The 21,610-nt window shown below is 39.3% G+C and overlaps 1 protein-coding gene and 1 long non-coding RNA gene across 3 annotated transcripts in view; one reads left to right on the top strand and one right to left on the bottom strand.

Annotated features, from left to right (window-relative positions):
- Positions 1-777: 777 nt before the first annotated feature.
- LOC139045102 (uncharacterized) lies at positions 778-6,338 on the bottom strand. The gene is made up of 5 exons (XR_011502775.1): positions 6,200-6,338; positions 5,590-5,906; positions 3,003-3,124; positions 2,038-2,125; positions 778-1,241 (listed from the first exon to the last, which is right to left on the bottom strand). It is a non-coding gene; the product is annotated as an uncharacterized lncRNA (long non-coding RNA).
- The window catches only part of GRM3 (glutamate metabotropic receptor 3), a 226,271-nt gene continuing 210,747 nt past the window's right edge, over positions 6,087-21,610 (top strand). The window contains exon 1 of one of the 2 annotated variants that reach the window (XM_014853373.3): positions 6,087-6,317. The gene's annotated coding sequence lies outside the window, so the exon portion shown is untranslated. The remainder of the gene's footprint in view (positions 6,318-21,610) is intronic. The other variant, XM_044768047.2, reaches the window with a different exon arrangement.

Here is a 21,610-nt window from a genome sequence, read left to right on the forward strand (position 1 = left end):
GTGCCAAGAGGCTTGAATTCTCCTTTGATGCTCATAACCTTCATCACATTCTATTATCCCCACCCTTCAAAAAGAAGCTATTTAAAAAAGATCTAAAAGTAAAAATAATTTGCTTGTTATGAAAGTACAGAATTGAGACAAAATGCCTAGGAATGTCTTCCAACCATTTAACCTTCCATTCATCAGATGCCTGCTGAGCTCAATAACATGTCAGGCAGTTTTAGGCACTTGAGATAGATAAGTGATAGCAAAAACGCCCACTCCTTTCATAAAGTAGATGAACCAGATTAACAATTCTAAAACCCTCCTATGCAGAAATTTGGGAACACATGCTATATCCGGCACTCAATTTACTCAACTATAAAAAAATAAGTCAAGGGGGCCATCCCTGTGGCTAGCGGTTAAGTTTGGCATGTTCCACTTCAGTGGCCCAGCTTCAGTTCTCAGGTGTCGATCTATACCACTTGTCAGCGGCCATGCTATGGCAGCAGCCCACATACAAAAGAGATGCAGATTGGCACAGATGTTAGCTCAGGGCGAATATTTTTCAGCAAAAAAAAGACAATCTTTTGTCAGTACAATCTTTTGATCTTTAAAGGTTAATTCGTTCACTCAAAAAATGTCTACTGACCAAGTCTTCTCCTCCCAGCCACCACCCCTCCGCACACATCATTTCTGTAAGTACCGGGATATAATGGTAAACATAATCATAGTGCCTGTCCTCATGAAACTTCCAGTCTAATAGGGAAGACAAATAAACAAGTACTTCAATTTCTTGTGATGAGTATTTTTAAAGAATCTACTAATTTTATTAATATTTATTTTTCATTAATATTTATTTAATGATTGAAAATTAAAATCTTCCAAAGAAGATATTTGTGGGTGATAGGTATTTTAATATTTGAACATTCAAATTTAGAACCAAAATTAACTCAGCTGTTCATTGTACAATATGTGGGACAAAAGCAAAACACATAGTAAATATCCAAGGGCTATTCTTTTTTGTTTTCCTTTGCAAGAATCAGGGGAAAAAACGCAAAAGAATCCAAAGTACTGATCAGAACATTTATACACCTAATAAATGAGGCTAATAAAGCACCACAAAAACAATTTGATTCTTTTCTCACCATTGCCCCTACATATCTTGCCTGTGGGGCTTGTTCTTCTCTATCCCCTTAGGTATTATTCAAGGCTGGTGCGTTGACATTCAGATTCTTCCCAAATAAAAATTTCTCCCTTCACTTTAGTGCGATAAAAAAGAAAAAAAGACAAAGACTCAGGTGGAATTAGGTTCAATACAGAGTAATAATCAAAATTCCAAAGTCCCTCTGAGTTACAGCTTCTCTTGCCCCCAGCCAGGCAATGGCACCTGGCAGGCTCTTCTCTCTGCTCAACCAGCTCCTCATCCTCATCCTCCCTCCACCTCAAGCAGGAGATGGAGCTTTTGATACCTCAGAGTTGAAGAGGTCAGAGATAGAAGGTTTGGGGGACAAGATAAGAGTCCTGTTTGACCATAACTGATTTGTCATTCCTTTTTCCCTGGGCTTAGCAGGTATTCAAAGCTGACTTTCCTAATCCAAATTTAGTCCACTCTTTAAAGACCCTCAGCTATGGAGATCTCTCGTTGCAGAGTCTGACCTGATTCTGGTGAGGCTTTCGTGACTGGGCACTTACTACACTCCCCGAGGACCTGGTCATCTGTACTACATCAACGGGCTTCTCCTAGCCCCCTGTATGTGAATTAGGAAAGTGCTCCCTCCAGATTGATGAATTACAAAAAGACACCCTCCAAGCAGGTTGATGCAGCCCTGCACAGGAGCACTGGGCAAGCAGCTCCTTCTCTCTCTACAACGAGGCACTTTTGTGCAGAGCACAAGCCTGCACAGTTGCATTACACAGCCTTGTGCCCCCACAGACTGTCTCCTGGGATCCAAAGTTGCTCCAACAAGCCCTTCTGGTTAGGACCTAAGAAAACACATCTCCTACTCTGTGCTCACTCTCTCCACACATGGTGTATAGGAAACCAACTCCTTTTACCTGTCATATGTGGGAGTGCAGCCTCCTTTTCTTTCAGCCTTCTGGGAGACCAATCAACACAGAACCTCCTGCATTTTGTATTTTTCTGCTGCGAATTAAAAAGCAGTCTATTACATCAACTTACTTCCAGGGGAGCATAGCAATGGTTTCCCTGTAGCAGCAGAACCTCTCACTAGCATTGAAGTAAGGGGAAGGCACATAAGCCCCCATTCTGCATCTGCATATTTAGAGCATGCCTGAAACTCTCTAAACTCAAATTTCCTACCTCTCTCAGCTCCTTGGACTTTAACTCTTTTATAGTCCACGTGGTTTAAAGATACTGCACTCAAATACAGCCCAAGGATCAGGCACCTCTTGCCTTGGAACATGGAGTAGAAGGAACCTCTTGCCTTGGACCTTCTAAGAGTAGCATATTTTTGTTTTTATATTGTGAAACTGTAATTAGAGTTAGACTTTACAGATTATTCAAGGGGAAACATATTTTGAAACAAGTTGAAAAATAAATGAGGGATATTTATAAGCAAATTAAATATAAATTTTAACATTTTATATGTATATTATATATTTACAGAAACATATGTATTCGGCCTCCAGAATTGATCAGTCTTATCCTAGAAAAATAGTTATTCAAAATTTAACAGTCACATGGCAGATGAGGCAAGAGATATTGGCCAGATGATTAGAGGGTGCAAGTAACCATATAATTTAATGCCCAAACCTGACTCTTTTGAAAAGTAAAGTGAGCACTATGAATATACCCAAACAATAGATGTAAACTAGAACTGTCCCAGACACACTGGGCACCTGGACACCCTGCATGTGATCAAAATAACTTCATAGTTGCTACTGGAGTAGAAACCAGCAAGGAAATTGACTTCTGGATTGAGCCAGTAGAGATTTGCTCCAAAAGGAATGTTAGTGAGAGTGAACTCTGGATCAGAATGGGGATGTGGAAGGCAATTTACCTGTAATTAATGATGGCAACACATCAACTCTCGGTGTTATTTCTGAATGAAGGATGGTGTGCTTTATGGGCCAAAATGAAAAGGCATTATACCAGAAGTCAGGGCATTAACCGGAAAGGGTCCTAAGAAGAAATATCATGATTACTCATTCAAATAAATATAGATGAATTAGTAAAAATTAATAAAACTCATAAAAGATAGGAACCAGAAAGAGTGATCTAGATGTCCAAACACATGTGTGTCCTACTTGAAAAGTATTTGATAAAATATTTGAAAAGTATTGATTGAAAAGTATTGATAAAGATGAATGTGCTATAGCAGAGGTACTTAAAGAGGGGACAAGAATTGTTTAGAAATAGACCCCAGTTAGCATACTTGAGGTGGGGGGAGATATTTCCTAACTGACATGCCATTTAGCCAGCGGTTGTTTAGTCCTACGCCTTGAGGCTTTTAAAAGGAAATTAAAAACAAGCATATGTATGTGCACACACACAACAACAAATCAACACTAAAAGTTAAAGCTATGTTCCCGGTCAATGATGACTTTAAATTAAATTAAAAAGGAAGAATTAAAGTACAAGACTAATTGCCTTCAATTAAATATTATATATGGCTCAACAATTAAAATACCATTGGTTAACTATAAACTAGAGACTAATTGTCACAACTAATACTTGCATGCTGCTTACACGGTACTTATTAATCTTCAAAATAACTCTGAGGGATGAGCAATTATTATTCCCATTTTACAGATGATGAAACTGAGATATAATGTGATTAAGAAACTTGCCCAAGGTTACACAGCTAGGAAGTGATAGCAATTAAAGATTCAAATTCAAGTAACATGCTTCCTTCCACCAGGCTGAGAAGCCCTTACGTTCATCATTCCTTTGTGCATGTGTGGCAGGGGGAAAAAGGGAAAGCGTCCTATGAGGACAGATCTGATAAGAGATTGACAATTTGCTTCAGTATTTCAGTCTCTACACATCACTAACCTTAGTGTGTCAAACAGCCTAGATATGTGCTGCCGCGGTGCAGCTCAGCCTATACATCAGTGCTGCTTTTGTGTGCAAATACAGCTAATTTTCTTTTTTAATGAGATGAAAATATCAGATCTCTTCTACTTCTCCCAATCTCAGCTGATTCTGATAAAGTCTTAGAAAGGCAAAATGGTATCTTCCGGAACAATTCAAAGAAAGCAAAAGCTGCCAACAAGACTTCCTGTGTGTCTGAAGCCCTTGCAGTGTATAGATCTTTATCTTCTCCATTGTCATGTCATTGCTTCTTGCTGTATAGGTGTCTGTTGGACAGACATTGTGAAAATTCTCTTAAGAAAGTCTAATATGTTTGTGATGAGCAGTACACATTAGATAGCAGTAATGAAATACAAAGGAAGAGTGATTTTGTTTGTTTGTTTTCGCACTGCTATTGTATTCCAGAAAGAATGGTGTTGGAAAGGGAACTTCTAGCATTTTTAGAGATTCACTGTTTGATAACACTTTAATGTTTAATATACTCAAGTTTCTAGTTTTAGTAGCATTCACCATGGGACATACAAGCGCACGTGTCTTCCAAATATTGCTGACTCTCTAAAAGAATTAGTGGTAAAATTTTTTTTGTAGTTGAAATGTTCTGACTAGGCTACAAAAGAAGGCAGTTGTTAAACAACTTAACATTAAATATTAAAGAATCAATGTAGCATTAAAGCATTAAGTTAATTGTCTCTGGCTACATGTAATTCAGTCCTTGGTTATCACGGAGTTAGTATCTCAGGGTGGAAAAATTAATGACAGTGAAGTTTCTATTTTGAATTAAATACAATGTGTTTCTAAACAAAGAGAGATGCCTGGAAATTTACCTTTCGGATTTTATCTGCAGCTCGGAGCCTATTAAAGCTATTTCCATGTGCCTTTTTCTCTTTTGTGCCTACGTCACCGATTTAAGGGTTTTATTTATTTATTTAATTTTAAGAAGGGAGAGGCTCTGTAGAGAACATTGTGCTAACCACAAATAGGACTAGAGAAGGGCTAATGCGGGGGTGGAAGGGGGGTCGCTGCAAGGGGGAGGTGTGCCAGAATAGAAGGAAAAGGAAGATAATTGAGCACTCCCCTCTAATCTTATTCCACCCAAGAAATTTGGGAGAATGCGAAAAAGCGGCAGCACAGCATTCTTGAAGAGGCGTGGCTTCCCTCCAGGGACTGTCCAATCGAATTCCTTCAGAGGGAGCTATCCCGAGAAGATTGATGAGAGTTGCTAGGAAACAGGAGCGTCTCCCTCCCGCCCTACTCAGAGATTGTTCTGCACAAGCCCTCTCCAGGGCCTCGCAATGTGTAGTTGAGCGGCGTGTGGGGCAGAGCTGAACACCGGCCTCCCAGGCTCTCTCGCTCCCTCTCTGGCTTCGGCTCCCCCTTTCTCATCCAACATGCGGTCAGCCCGTTGCACAGGGACCAAGGAGAGTTCTTCCAGGGCCCACCGTTAGTCCTCGCTCTCCCGCTGGCCAAGAGCTCTAGCAAAGCTTCAAAGTTACAGCCGCCAATCTCCCTGCCGACCCACGCCCCTTCACCCCACCCCTCTGAAATTCACCAACCTTTGCATGCGTTGCCTAAGGATTTCAACAGAGTGAGACGAAGCAGCCAGTAAAACCGCCCTGCCTTTCTGTATAATAATCCTCTCGTCTAGGTACCCTGGCTCACTGAAGACTCTGCGGATACACCCCTATAAAGGGAGGGAGGGAGGGGGAGGGGAAAAGGGAAAAGGAGAACGAGAGAGGGAGAAAAGGAGAAAGAGAGAATGAGGAGAGAATGCCAGAAGGTCCGTGCCTCTGCCGAGAGTCCCAATTAGATGCGATGGTTTCAGCCTGGCCAAGGTGAAGGAAAGTTGCTTCCGCGCCCTAAGTGGCTTTGCCTGTAAAGAGGAGAAAGATTCAGCTGTGAACTGCCCTCCTCTCTTCCGCGGAAGACCACTGGGTGCCCCCTTTTCCCAACCTCCCCCCTCACTTCTCCTCCCCCTCTCCCTTTCCCCACTCCTCACTGACTCGGAGGCCTGGATGCTCTGCCACCGGGCCGTGGTCCAGCGAGCAGCCGGGAGGGGGCGGGGGCAGAGGGCACTGTGACAGGAAGCGGCGCACACAAGTTGGCCATTTCGGGGGCAAAATAAGTTCTCCCTGGGATTTGGAAAGGACAAAGCCAGCAAGCTACCTCTTTTGTGTCGGATGAGGAGCACCAACCATGAGAGCGAGCCCGGGTGCAGGCTCAGCCGCCGCCGCCGCCGCCACCTCGGTCAGCTCCAGTCCCTGCCCGGAGTTGTCGGTGCGAGGTAAGGGGCCCAGAGGAGGACGTGTCCCTCTGGAGGGCGCCCAGCGAGGGCGCGGCGGATCGGGTGCCGCGTGGGGCAGGCGCAGCAGGGAAAGTTGAGGCAGAGCAAGGACCAGTCCCTACAGTTCTGCCGGGGGTGGGGAGAGTGGGGGGCAGAGGCGATGTGGGTGTGCGTGAGTGAGAGTTTGTGTGTGTGCGCGCACGTCTGTGTCTCTGAGAGGGAGGCAGATTTCAGGGCACAGATCTGTGGCTAGAGTGCTAGAGGTGGAGGGACTAACTAGCACTCGCAGACCCCCAGAGAGACCAATTTCATTAGCCGACCACCTCCAGCCCTGCTCTGGGCTCAGGATGCCTTTCTATTCGGGGGCTCCTTAGGCTTTGTGCACAGGAAACCTTGTGATGACTGGCTGCCACACTGGCAGTTTCATGTGGGTGTGGAGGTTGCCAAGAGAGGGGGGCAGAGGACAGCGAGACCTGGTCCGTATTGCAGCCTGGATACGCTCTGCAGCCAGAGGCAGCCAGAGGTTTGCTCTCCTGCAAGCACGCTTGGAAAGGAGCCCGAACTCGATGCCCTTTGCTCCTTTCGGCTTGAGTGAAAAATCGAAAACCCAGACTGGGAGCATCTCTCTTCATTGATCCTGTTCCATTTTCTTATCTGACAGTGAGGGCGGGAGATTCGCGATCCAGAAATAGACTAGGTAATATATCCAATAAGCTGTTTCTTAAGGATTTCATTTAGATTTCCTTCTAGTTCCTTCCCTGGGTTAACAAATGTGAAAGATTCTCTTAAGTATAGCACTTTAGGTTGATTTCTTAAGGGAACATGCCCTTACCTTTTAAGTATTTTAAAGTATTGTAAATTTTGATAACAAATAATAAAACTGTACACTTCTAATAATCTGGGGTCAAGTGCTCAGCTAATTTACTAATAAAATATTTCTACTATTACTTGAATAGTGATGTGTGTGATGTATAGAGAGAGTTACATATCGGTATCTTCAGAGTTGAGGATAATGTGAGGTGAGGTTAGTGTAAGTTAAGGACCTCGGCAATAGTTTATTACTTTCATCTCTCTGCTTAAAATCATTTGTGCTGCTTGATTTTGAAACTGCTCAGCAGAGCCATATTGTGTCTCTTTGGAGGAAAAAGGCGTCTCTTTGTAGAGAAATGTTATTCGCTTACCTAAATCTGTCTACTTTGGTTTATCTGATCACATATTTTAAGGCTGCTACCTGAATTCTAATTTTTGGTGTAAATATATTTAATATAAGTGTGACAAAATATTTCTATTGCCATTACCCTAAACTCCTGTGAATTACAGTTCCTACCACAGGTGTTTAGGACACTCCAGTTATTAGTTAATGATTCTATAGTGCTATGCACATTTTTTCTCAAAACAGCCCAATAGAATTTGAATAGATTTTGGAAGCTATTGCACACCAGACCTTAATAAAGTGATATTTCCCATATTTCATAATGGCACTGCCTTGTATTTACAAATCTCTCTCACACCTGTAGGTTTTAGCTGGCCATCCTTCCAGGTTCTGATCAGCCAGCAGGAGTACATGTTATTCTGAATAGACATGCCCTAAGGCTGTCTTGATTTATGCTCAGAGTAACACAGGTGCTCAGGATGGAAACTGAGGATAAGTCTTGAAGCTTATATTTTCAAAAATAAAACAATGAAAATTTCAGACTATCCACATTCATTGGACTACAAAGAAGGATAAATGGTAGGAATACCTTTCGGTATTGATAAACTCTCACTCTCCCCACCAAAAAAAAAAAAAAAATTCTAAGTATAAAACCTCTGTTCTATGAGATAGACCCTTGCCAATGAAATGTGAAACCTAAATCATAGAAAATTATGCCAACACAAGGAATGGGTTAAATTTGAGGACTTAGGAGAGACAGGCACCTCTCTGTTAAAATTGAATGGTAGTTTTCACACTTCAGGAATATATGATCAATAAGTTGAGAAAATGTATGGAAAGCTACATAAACAGAAAATATTAGAAATAATTAAAATATGTTCTATGATTCATTCATTTGTGTATGAAGGTCTTTTTTAAAAGTTGTGGTGTACACATGAAAAGAAACAAGTGTAAGTCAGATGATTTACTCCAGAATTACCAAACATCAAAATGAGCCCATCTTTGATTTTATGTCACTGCAATTAAAATTGGTAAGTTGAACAATGCAAAGATACATAAAATTGAATGATTTTTATTTTTAATGAAATTTAAATTAATATTTTTAGTGAATGAAAGAACTAGGGTAATTGTCAAAAAGTCACCTGTCTCAGTTCTCTACTTCATGACTGGTGATCAACCAGAACTGCGCAGGATTGAGGGGGGTCTTATTGTGAAATATTCCCAGCATAACATTTTTACAACTTTCTTAGGTACCTTCTCCTCTTTATTATTTCATGTCAAACTCTTTTTTCCAAATTAAACCATTTTCTCTTTCTTATCTATTCTTCTAGTAGATATCAGTCTCAAAATGGTGCATGATGTTTTTTCACTCTCCTAGCTACCTCCTGCCAAAATGTAGGCCATTGGCTTGGGGATGAAATGTTTCAATTTGTTGCCCTGCGCTCAAAATCATCCCAAGATACTATTAAACAAAAGACATAAAAATTAATACCTAATCTCCATTGAAAACGAGGAGGACAGGATGTTTATGCATGTTGGAATGTGGCCAGAGTTCCAGGGTGAGAATTGTTTTCTCCAGGGGTTACTCCCCAAAAAAGGAGTGGTGTTTACTCATAGTTGTCTCACTTTGCTGTCTTACACTGAGTTTATTGTGCATTTTCATCCCTTCTGAGATTCTGCTAAATTCATCCACTTATGCATTAGATGAATATGTTGAAATTGCTCCCAAGAAGTAGCATAAAATGATAGAAGATTACCCACCAAGACTGAACCCATAAAATGAGTACAATCACCGTAATCACAGAGACGCTAGAAACTATTAGGTCATCCCCGTCTTTCCACTTCTAATGTAGGCTTGGTCCCCATAGCATAGCATGTTGTATTTTAGAGTACTTCAGTCCAGTCTGATTTTAAATGTCTCAAGTAATGACTTCTTCCAGCATCTTTGAAAGACTATTTCACAGTCTAATAGTTCTCCCTATTAAGAACTTTGTTGTGATAGTCAGCCTGATTTTCCCCTGGTTCTATTTTATCTTGTTACTTACTTCCCATTATAACCCCTCTGGACCAGTCCATTCTCTTGCCTGATTTAGAGTCTTCACCCAACATTTATGTAGGAGTTGTAGAATACAAAAGCTTTATACAGGTACAGGAGAGAACACAAAATTGACAGTTCTATATCTGGATAGCTTTTCTAAATGTTTGAGACACATTTTATAGGTGATTTATATATGTTTGTATGGTTATATATTCCTAATAATTTATTTTACTAATGCAAGTGTGTGGAAATTTTCCTTCTCTGATACTAATGACCTATGCGAATATTGAGATGATCTCTTCTAAGGATTGTTCTATGTGGATGCACATTTATGAGACATTTTCATTGCAAATTTGATGTCAACAGAACCCTGTCAACGCCCACACTACAAGGGAATTCTGTGACATGCATGTCTGATGCTCCACTGAGCTCCAGAATCTGTTGTCATGTAAATTCAACTATTGAAATGAAAGTGACTTCCATAATTAATACAATGTGCTAGAAATGTAATAGTGTATATCGTTTAGATATGTACATTAACATGACATAGCAATTCTGTTAGGATACAGTAACCCCTTCATACTAAAATAATATGAAAAGCCAGTAGAATTAAGCTTGAATTCATCACTGTGATGTATCATGAAAAGAAAGCTCAAATCATGCTTATACCAATATAGAATATATTTAGATTTATATGGAGGTACCATATGTGAAGGTTACTTTAAAAATAGAAAGCCTGAAATAACCACACGAGAGAAACAGGTTTTCACTTTGTTCACTTAAAATCTGGTTCCAAGACATCCATGTGTAGGCTTCTTTTAAGAGTCTTAAGCAAATATCTTGATAGACTCACCATCCCACTCAATTGTTTCTCCAATTCCCAGGCATTTAAATGTAAGTTCTGCTAGACAGTAAAGGAGTAAATGATATAAATCAAGAAATAAATTCCTAGTTTACACTTAGCAGGTCCAGAAAATACATATAAGACTAAGAGTAAGGTGAATCAAAGCTAAAAATACAATTTAGTGCTGTCTTCTTTCCTGCTTGATGAGCATTAGATTGTATGAGGAAAGATTCATGTGGATTAAGTTAAGGAAACAGTAAGGAGAAGTGGCATTCCAAAACTGAATGTATCTTTAAGGGAATAAAATTAAACTGCATGGAATAAGTAATTTTTAAACTAGTATTCACCCTCCTGAAGCCCCAAAGTGTTTTTATAGTGCCATTGATCATATAGAGGTGAGTACTTTCAAAAGGATTTTCCTTAGAAACAAAGGGAAAATCAATTTCTTGGTATGGAGAAAGTAGGCCATTCACATGCTTGTGACTTCTCCCTGGGACAGAGGCATTGTAAGAAGTCTGTTTCTACACAGAATATAATATTTCCTCTCCAAATGAGTAATCTTTTTAGGGAACTTGAAATTGTACATTGTACTTTAAGAACAAGACAGAGAAATAAATTTCAAAAACATTCAGATATAATCTAAAGAAGCACAGAGTAAAATATCATGTTTGAGGTAAAACCACATATATAGAAGGTGTCTCCACAGAAAGCCCAAGGCAACTCTCATTTTTAATTCCTTGTCACAATTTACTTCATTATCAGCCTTTGCACCACTCACCTATACTCACCCACAAACATTTGACTAAATTCTGTTGGAAGAGTATAAGTATGGGCCAGATAGAAAATTTCAAAACCATGATACTAGACATATAGTTTGAAAAAAATTACAACCTATATATTCATCCCAGGGTATCCAAGGAGGAATGGTTCCAGGACCCCCACACCCCCTCATACCAAAATCCACAGATGCTCAGGTCCCTGATGTAAAATGGTGTAGTATTTGTGTATAATTTGTGCACATCCTCCCATATACTTTAAATCATCTCTTGATTACTTATAACACCCAATACAGTGTAAACGCTATGTAAACAGTTGTAATGCTGTATTGTTTAGAGAATAATGACAAGAAAAAAAGGTCTGTACATGTTCAGTACAGACACAACCATCGCAGGCCTTTCAATCCGAGGTTGGTTGAATCTGCAGATGCAGAACCTGTGGAGACGGAGGGCTGACTGTACATAGCATGTGAGGATGAAGAGTATAACAACTTGAGGTGACTTCTCTAAAAAAGAGATTAACATCAGAAAGAAAAGGCAATTAATAGGGAGGCAATCAGTCAATAAATATTTATTAAGCACCTATTATAACCATAACAGGATTCAGGACTTGCAATGGGGGCACAAAAACTGTTAAATCACAAAATTTCACAAATGTGTGAAGTTGAAGGTATTCCAAAAATCAAACTTGAAACTCTAGAGTAGAGAAGAGGTTACCAGAATTATCAACTGAGTGAAAAAAATCTGTTTCTTCATTTAACAGATGTATTTAAATTTAAAATTTCTAGTATAGATATTCTGACACTCTCTGAAGATAGTGTGCTGGATGCCGTGAGGTGACAAAACTAATGATATGTCATAATAATAAATGATAATTATTGACCAATTGCCATGTGCTGAGAACTCTGCCAAAACATTACATGGATTACCTGATTTAATATCCAAAAGAATCCTATGAGGTAGGTTCTCTGATACCCATTTTACAGAAGAGGAAATGGAGGCCCAGGGAGATAATTTCCCCCAGTTCAGGTAGCTAACAAGGCAAGAATTGGAATTTAAAACTTACTTTCTTATTCCAAGTCCTATTCTGTTTACTCCTAAGCCACATTGCCTCCCAATTTATGTTTTATGCCAGGCTTCATTTCATTCAACAAATATTTTCTGAGCTCCACGTAGAAGCACATACTTTGGAAAAGACGACTTAGTGAAATGGAACCCAGAGGAGAGTTCCACATGCTCAGCCTATCTCTACCCCCAGACAGACACAATCTCTTCTGAGCGGCAAAGAAATGCAAATGGAAGAAATAAACTAAAAACTTATTTACAATTAACTAGAACTAATGGGGGAAAAATTGAGAATCAGAAAAGTCTATGAAGATGACCGGTTTATTAACAAGCTGAGAAATAAACACCAGGTGGTAAAATGTGAGCAAAATATACTTTCTGGAGCCTGATTTCATGAACATCACAATTTGCAAAATGCAATGGCAAGAATACTGTCGCTCCAATAGCCAGCATGGAGATGAATAGCATTTCTGCTTAAGGCTAAAATGTGATGTTTCTCTCCTCTTAAAACCTAACTACTTCCCACCAGGACAACAAGCTGGTAAAAATGTTTTGTAGACCAGTAAAATTTTGAAATTTCTGTACCCAGCTGAAGTAGGCATTCATCTTTATATAAGAAACTCTCAGCATTTCACATTTTGGGGCATTTATTTATAATATATACAACAACATGAGAAGGGACGGGCTCAGAGGTTTCAAATTTTAAAGACACCAAGAACAAGAGAAGCAAAGTGACCTGCTGGTAATTCCAAAGACCCAGTGAGTAGGACTGCTCTGGGAAAATCCACATCTCATGATTCTCTGACCGAGCTACTTTCCCACTGGCAGGAAACCTGTGCCCTGGTTGCGTGAATTTATATTTCATTTCAGACAACCAAAGAACTGAAATACAAGTCTTTGCTTGAAAGTCTTTCTCTGCTTTCTTATTTGTGCTAGAGTATTTTATGGACATAAAAAAAATGAATGGATATCACAGATCTATCCCTCCATCTGGTGGATCTTTGTTCTTTTGATTGTTAATAATACATAGCAAATAGATTATTAGAAATATTTTGTATTTTGCTTAACAGTTTCCATGCACCATGTGTTGGTGAATACAACATAATGGAAATTGCTTTCACAAAATATGTCAAAATACATGCCAATTTGGGAGATGGCACTACAAGGTCATAAACAGTTGGAATTTGTATCTGCCTCAAGGAGAAAATGAGATCTGAAGACTGTAATTAACTGTTCCTCTTTTGAAGAGTCTTATTTTTCCTAAAAAAGCAAAGACCCTCTACATGCTGATGCATTAATCCCAGTGATTTCTGCCAAGTCCAGATACATTGATGACCAGATCATACCTCATTTCAGAATTAATAAGGAGCCAAGACATGGGACTCAGATTCCTAAAACAGCTCCTCCATAGACTGCTCAAGGCCTGTCCTTGGGAAAAATGTTCTGAAGAATGCCAAAAGCCCCACGTCCAACCAAGAATTCTCTTCAGTGCCTACCTTGGTCCTTTAAATTCTCTGAATTTTAAACTAAAGTACTTCATCTAAGAAGTACAAAAGACCATGTTTTTCTAGGTCCATCAACCATGTTGATGTGGCATACCCATCGACACATTGGACATACAGATTTATTTTTTCAGAAAAGCTAACATCAGTTTGATGGAGTGTGGGCCAAGCAAACAACTATAATTTTTGCCCACTTCACAATTTTCCCCAAGAAAAGTCTTTCCTTGGCTATGATTTCTTGAACACGCAGTAATTTGAGGGAGAGAGACCTTCTCCGTAGTTATTGAACAAATGAAGCCCTGGTAGGAAAAAGACTGAGGTGTTATAGAGTGTTCACTCTCCCCACTGTTCTTCCTTCTAAAATCCTAAATTTGTGTTTTTTGCTGTGTGATGTAGGTAGGGAATCTGGTAATTTTAAGTATGCTACTCAGATGGAAAAGTTTGGAACATATGAAATAGAGAAGAGTGAGCAAGTGAGGAAAAAGTCAGAGCAGCTCCCTCTCCCTTTCCTGCCCACTCTGCCCGCTGGTGCACAAACAACAATGATCTGTTTACCCCGGATCTGCTGTAACTAGCATTTATCAAGGTATTGCCCAGAACAGCCCAAATCAGAATCCCTTTGAAGTTTACTAAAACTGAAGAACACTGGGACAGATGCATCCCAGACTGATTTTCTTTAGGTTGAGGTTCAGGAATACAGGTATTAAATAAGCTTCCAGATTATTCTTATGCACTCTCATGTTTGAGAAATAGTCTGCTCAGGCTTCTATAACAAAATAGCACAGCCTAGGTCGCTTAAACAACCTCCAGTTTATTTCTAACAGTTCTGGAGGCTGGGAAGTCCAAGATCAAGGTGCTGGCAGATTTGGTTCCTGGTGAGAGCCTGCTTTGTGAATCAAGGTGCTGGCAGATTTGGTTCCTGGTGGGAGCCTGCTTTGTGAAGGTCCACCTTCTCAGTGTGTCCTTACATGGCAGAGAGAGAGAGAGAGAGAGACAGAGACAGAGATAAAGAGAGAGAGAGTTCTGGTCTCTCTTCTTCTTACAAAGATACTAATCCCATCATGGGGGCTCCACCCTCATGACCTCATCTAAACCTAATTACTTCCCAAAGATCCCACCTCCTAATACCATCAGCTCGGGTTTAGGGCTTCAACGTGTGAATTTGTGGAGTCGGGGGTGGGGGGGGGGGGTGAGACATAAACATTCAGTCCATAACAATTAGACGTATAGAATGATCATCATACAGAGAATACTCAGTGAATCACTTGTACAAAATTATTCCCCAAAACACATCCACTCTAATTGGATTAACCAGTTGTCTAAAATAAATTTGACAAGACTGAGTATTAATTAATCAACCTCATCTAATAAAGCACACTCTCCATGAGTTGTGTGAATAAATTCATTTTCTGGAAACCTCATATTGTTTTCACTGCAAAGGAATTTTTCTTCTATTACCTATAGTAAATTCCACTAAGATACACAAACATACAATATGTATCTTTTGGGTATTTTAATTGGGAAACTTTCTCACTTTTGACCTTTTATCCTATATTTTATAATTGCAATATTGAGATGCTAGAAAGGGAAGCTACTTATATTTGAGTATTATCAGTGAAAACGTTATTTCTTAGAAATGCTTCTAGATTTGGATACCTGCACACTTAAAACTCAAATTGTCTTTCTCGCTATATCCTTGTGAGCTGGGGGATGTGGGAAAATATTGTTTTGTCACAGTTCTTGCCTTTGTCCTTTGGATCTGCAGAGTGGGAGGAAAAAAACCCTCAACTGGGAACTTCTTATACATTCTCCACTCAGCTTCTACTTCGTTCAAGTGAATGGTTGCTTAGCTGAAGTTGGCAATCCTCACAAATACTGCCAAAGATAGTTTCCTAAGCAGTGTTCAGAGCTACATGAGAAAAATGCTGACAAGGGAAGGAGGGACAAGCAGAGGGCCAGAGCTTTACCCACTGAGGGTCTATGAGACCTCTTTGTGTTCACCTGTCTTTCACACTTAATAACCGACTTCATGAAGAAAGAAGCAGTAAAAATTAGATCATACCCCCCACACACTCTCCCAAACATTAAAAAACATTTGAATTTTTAAAACTCAGGCTGTCTCAGGCACAAAAATGTTAAATTTTTGAAAGCTACACCGTGTCCCTGGCAGTCTGCCTTCCTTACCCTCACTGATAGTTACACTGCTTATACCTGAGAATGGCACTTCCACTGGACTCTCTCACTAACACAACGGCTCTATCCAGCTAAAGCCAAAAACCCATCACCAACCCAAACCAGCTCCTTCCTTCTTATTTCCAGATTCTAGGAGGGGCATGATCATCTCCCCAAAAAATAGTTCAAAGTCTTGGAATTGCCTGTGACATTTCCCTTCCATTTGGTCCTCTATTGATTCCTCCTTCATAAATCATCTTGCATAGTGTCTTCTTTTCCCTCCTATGCCCAGCAAAACTTCAGCCCAGATTATCAACACTTGTCTCTAAACCATCTGTAATAGTTTATCTCCTCGGGTCTCTCCCTATTCATTTATTATTTCTTTTCCAGGTATTTAACAAGTGCCTACTGTGGGTCCAGAGTCTGTTCTGGAGATACTGCCGCAGTGAAAAACCATCACCAAAAAAATTCAGAAGGATTTTCATTCTCATTCAGCTTACACTACATAGTGAGAGCCAGACAATAAACAAGAGAACTAAGGTGCTATGGAGAAAATATAATGAGGTGATGTATAAAAAGGGAAGACGCTGGAAAAGACAACATCACTACCAGATGAATCTTGATAAATAACTGAAGTTTCCATTTGATTCCCTGATTTAAAAGGCATTAAATATAAACTCATCACTTAAAAAATAAATGTGAACATCCTAGCTTGGCCATCAAGGTCTTTTACAATCAGGACCCCAATGTATCTTTCCAACCATTTTTCCTCAGTATAAGCCTCACCTCTACCCAGATTTTCTATTTGTACATAAAATAGAACTTTGAGCATATTTATAGTCACAACCTGGTTCAGAATGCACTTTCTTCTTCCTTTCTGTAGAAAGGGAAATTAGGGTTTGTAAACCTTTATTTTAAGTTATTTTCAAATCCTACTTCATCTAAGTCCAGACTAAGGATGTTTTCATCTCTCCTAACAAAGCAATTTTTATCCAAAACATTCATGTGATCCTCATCAGATATGGGCTTGAATTGTGAAATATTGTTTTGACCTGAGTAATAAGTAGGTAGAATCATAATTTATGGAATAAAATCAGAAGGCAAATTTATTTTCATTTCCCATTGTCCCTTTAAACTGCATTCAGTAAAAGCTATTGCACTCTGCTGTAATAAAACAATAAACCTTAATTGTAAACAGTCTGTATTCAAAACTTAGCATGCTTACACCCATATAACAAAACTTTGAACTTTAAAGTTGAATCTCCTCTCTGTCCCCAACAGGAGCCTATTTCAATCAGAAGTTGAGAAAGAAAGATCCTGATAGGCTTGCCTGATAGGCTTCACACTCCCTGGGCTCCCAGATTTTTAAGGCTGACTCTTCTTTGATAATGTGAGTGTGTGTATGTGTGTGTGTGTGTGTGTGTGTGTGTGTGTCTTTTGAGACTTCTTTCTCCATTGCTGGGGGTCTCTCACCTCAATTTTCTTGACACAAATTTTCCTTTGCCTGACCATGCCTCCTCAGCACCTGCTTTTTCAGCACTGCACTCTACACAGACTCTCATTTTTGGTGTCCTATTGCCTCTCCAGTTCTTTCTCTTGGGCTGGGACTTTCTCTCTCTCTCTCTCTCATAACCTTTGGTCCGCAAAAAGTACTCAAACACTGTTGCAAGAACAAATCCTACATATGTAGGCCAGTCCCAATGCAGCAACATTTCTTTACCACTCCACTGCCAAAGCATCTAGGCATCTGGTGCTTCTCTCATCCTCTAAATTTCCTAGCCCAGAGTCAGATCTAAACCATTTTGTAATGCTTTGTGCTTTGGTGCACATAAGCATTTCCTAATACTCTCTCCCTTGTGAACATATTTTGACCATACTTTGACATAATGGAATGTACAGTAGTCCTCCCTTATCTTCGGTTTTGCTTTCTGTGCTTTCAGGTAACTGTGGTGAACTGTAGTCCAAAAATATTAAATAAAAAATTCCAGAAATAAACTATACATAAGTTTTAAACTAGGCACTGTTCTGAGTAGCGTGATAAAATCTCATGCTGTCCTGCTCCATCCCACCTGGGACGTGAATCATCCCTTTGTCCAGTGCTACCTGCCCTTTAGTCACTTAGCAGCCTTATCAGTTATCAGATCAATTGTCACGGTATTGCAGTGCTTGTGTTCAAATAACCCTTATTTTACTAAATAATGGCTCGACCAGTGCAAAAGTAGTGATGCTGGCAATTTGGATAAGCCATAAAGTGCTTCCTTAAGTGAAAAGGGGAAAGTTCTTGACTTAATAAGGAAAGAAAAAAATATCGTATACTGAGGTTGCTAAGATCTACGGTAACTTTTATTACAGTATATTGTTATAATTGTTCTATTTTATTAGCAGTTATTGTTGTTAATCTCTTAGTGTGCCTAAATTTATAAATTAAATTTTATCATTGGTATGTATATATAGAAAAAAACAGTACATGTAGGGTTCGGTACTATCCTCGGTTTCAGGCATCCACTGGTGGTCTTGGAACATATCCTCCATCAATAAGGAGGACTACTATAGTGCATTCACTTGCCTAGATGTCTGTTGTTTCCAACTTAGCTGTGAATGCCTGAACATAGCACAGTGCCATGGTACCAGTATTCCAATAGATGCTTGTGGAATGTATGAGTGTAGTAATACAGTCTAAGCAAAAAAGATTATAACTTTTTTATAATCCAGAAAAATGTCTTTCTATGAGGCTACCTGTATAAAGACTTACAGAAATCAAAGCCTAAATAAAATAATTTTAGATATGGCTGAAATATCTGTCTCCCTGCCTAGAATTATCTCCAAAAGGAGAAAGATCTTGTCTATCTTTTTCAGCAGTCTACAAAAATGAGTGAAACATATAATAATATTTAACACATATTCAATAAGTGAAGGAATCCTATTTTAAATTTTATATTTATTCACTGGGTATCTTCTGTGCTGAAATATTAACATTAATTTCTCCTCTTCATATGTTTCACTTTAAAAATGAAAATTATTGTTACAATCTTAATTTTAATCCATAAATTATACCATTTTCCTAAAGGCATCTTGGATCTCAAACAAAATAATTCCATATAAAAAAATTATTTATTTTTTTTAGATTGTCACCTGAGCTAACATCTGTTGCCAATCTTCTTCTTCTCCCCAAAGCCCCCCAGTACATAGTTGTATATTCCAGTTGTAGGTCCCTCTGGCTATGCTATGTGGGACGCTGCCTCAGCATGGCCTGATGAGTGGTGCTAGGTCCATGCCAGGATCCGAACCCACAAAACACTGGGCCATGGAAGCAGATTGCAAGAACTTAACCACTTGGCCACGGCACCGGCCCCTAAAAATTTTTTAATTTGGCGTGAAAAGTAACATCAATTTAGTTAAATAAGTATTTGTTGAATGTTCACTACTTTCAAGGCACTGGGCAAGATACTGAGGAGGATAGAGAGAAGAAAAAGCCACTGTGTCTCCCTACGAATTTATAATCTTATTAGAGAGACGAGATATGTGCATCTGTAGCTACAGGAACAGGAAAATTCAGGAGCTCACCTGTGAGATGCTGAGTGGCTCATAATACTTCTGCCTGGCATAACTGTAGAAAGTATCATATTAAAAAGTTGCTTCTGTCCTGGACTTGGAGAAATGATTAGGATTTCAGAAAATAGAGAAAACTGTTCTAGAGCTATGCAAAGGCAGAGAAAGTGTGGGGGATATATTTGGGGAGCAGTGTGTGAACTGGCTTAGTTTAAGAGTAGAGTATATGGGGTCAAGGGGACGGTAAAGGTCTAAGAGCAGATGGAATAACGGCTAACCTTTCTCCTGTAGGCACAGGGACACCTCTGGAAGCACGTGAGCAGGGAAATCTTAAAGTACAATGGGAATTTAAATATGAGGAAATAAAGATTTGGGAGTCAGGGAGATGAGTTGGCTCATTATGGCAATAGTTGAGGTGAGCAGTAATAATGGCCTAAACTAGGGTAGTGGCATTGGGAATAGAAAATGCAGAATGAATCTAACAGACACAAAGATGAATAGTGTCCAGTAGGTAGGGATTAGCTGTTGGGTGAAAAATACCGGCCAGACAATTAAGCTAATCATTTTTCTCCTTCTACAATAGAAAAGATCATGCTATAGCAAATCCCTGGTTTAATAAAAGGAAAGAAGGACTTTTAAAAAGTCTATTTTTTAGGAACTTGAGTCAAAAGAAAATGTAATAATCAAAGTACTATTTGAGAAAAAGACAGAAATGAAATCAATATTTTCTACACGGTTATAATTTGAGAGCATTTATCCACAGACGGTAGCTTAAGCCAGCATGGTCTCTCACCAGGCCTCTGCAAGAGCCACCCACCAGCATCCTTGACTCTTATCTTACTCCTATAAATCCATCCAGCCGGCTACAGCCAGAATTATCTTAATAAAACACAAATCAGAGCATGCTACTGGCTGCTTAAAACTCTCCAAAGATTTTCCATTGCTCTTGGGATATTCAAAACATGCTTTACCTGGCCCACTCTGATCTGCATATGTCTCCAGCTTTTTCTCTTATCCCTTTCAACCCATGCTGCCTCTTCCAGTCAAACTAAACAGCTTTCACACTTTTCCCTCTCTCTCCCAAGGCCTTCCCATAGGCTGGGCAACTTCCCAGAGCACTGGCCCACTCAATCAGAATTTTCAGGGCTCAGTTAGAATTCTGTACCACTTCTGACCTCTTGTAGTAGGTTAGTTCTTCCTTCTCTGCACTCCCCAAGCTATCCGTCCTTCCCTTCATCATGCTTTACTATGATTGTCTGCCTCCCCACTGTAATCTGTAAGTGCTGAAAAGACAGAGACCATGGCTGCTTCTTCACAGCTGTGTCTCTATTACCCAGCACAGTGAAGAGCACATAGAAGATCAATAAATATTTATTGAAAAAATGGAACATTTTCCTCATCTTTAAAATTGAGTATTGATCTTTAAAATTCCTGCTAGTCATATAGTTTCTATAAGTAAACTTTGTCAATAAAGAAGACCAAATTCATCATCCCAAGTCAGAATCAGTATCCTATTATACTCAAAAAGCCATTGGGTCCTATTTATAAGTTTACATTTTAATGCTGTGTAAATAGAAAAATCATTAATAATAATGCTAGTGACATGTTTCCTTATTCCTCAACCTGTCCTCATTCTGCAAACATTGCTCCTCTTCATTTCACTTTAAACAGTGAGATATGAGTAACAAGGAAATGGAAGAAAATAACCATAAAAACTGAAATTTGAGTAAACTTCCCAAGAATGTCACCTTCCAGGCAGATTTCCTCCTCCTCAGAATTCTCATAACCAGAAACGTGTTTCAGACATTCTCATAGAAGAGGATTCCTAAATCTCATTTGGTAATGCTAATTGCAGCCAGCTCCAGTGAACGACACCTCAAGGTGTTGCATTTAATGCAATCTCTGTCGCAATACTTCTCAAAATAAAATAAATGTGGTTGACACACATATTCTCCACAGCATTTTTAGGAGAATGAGAAGGAGACTGTGAATATAATGACTCTTATTGAGTCCTTTCTATATGGCAGGTACTGCTTATTTGCTTTACTTCTATTAACTCATTTAACCCTCACAATAGCCCTGCGAGGTAGATACCATCATTATTCCCATGTTACAGACAAAGAAACTGAGCACTAACACAGGTTTACATAGTAAGGGTATAGCTAGGATTTGGACCTAGCAGTTTTAGCTCACG

The sequence above is a fragment of the Equus asinus genome, chromosome 1 (genome assembly GCF_041296235.1).
Source record: "Equus asinus isolate D_3611 breed Donkey chromosome 1, EquAss-T2T_v2, whole genome shotgun sequence".
NCBI classification, from domain to species: Eukaryota; Metazoa; Chordata; class Mammalia; order Perissodactyla; family Equidae; genus Equus; species Equus asinus.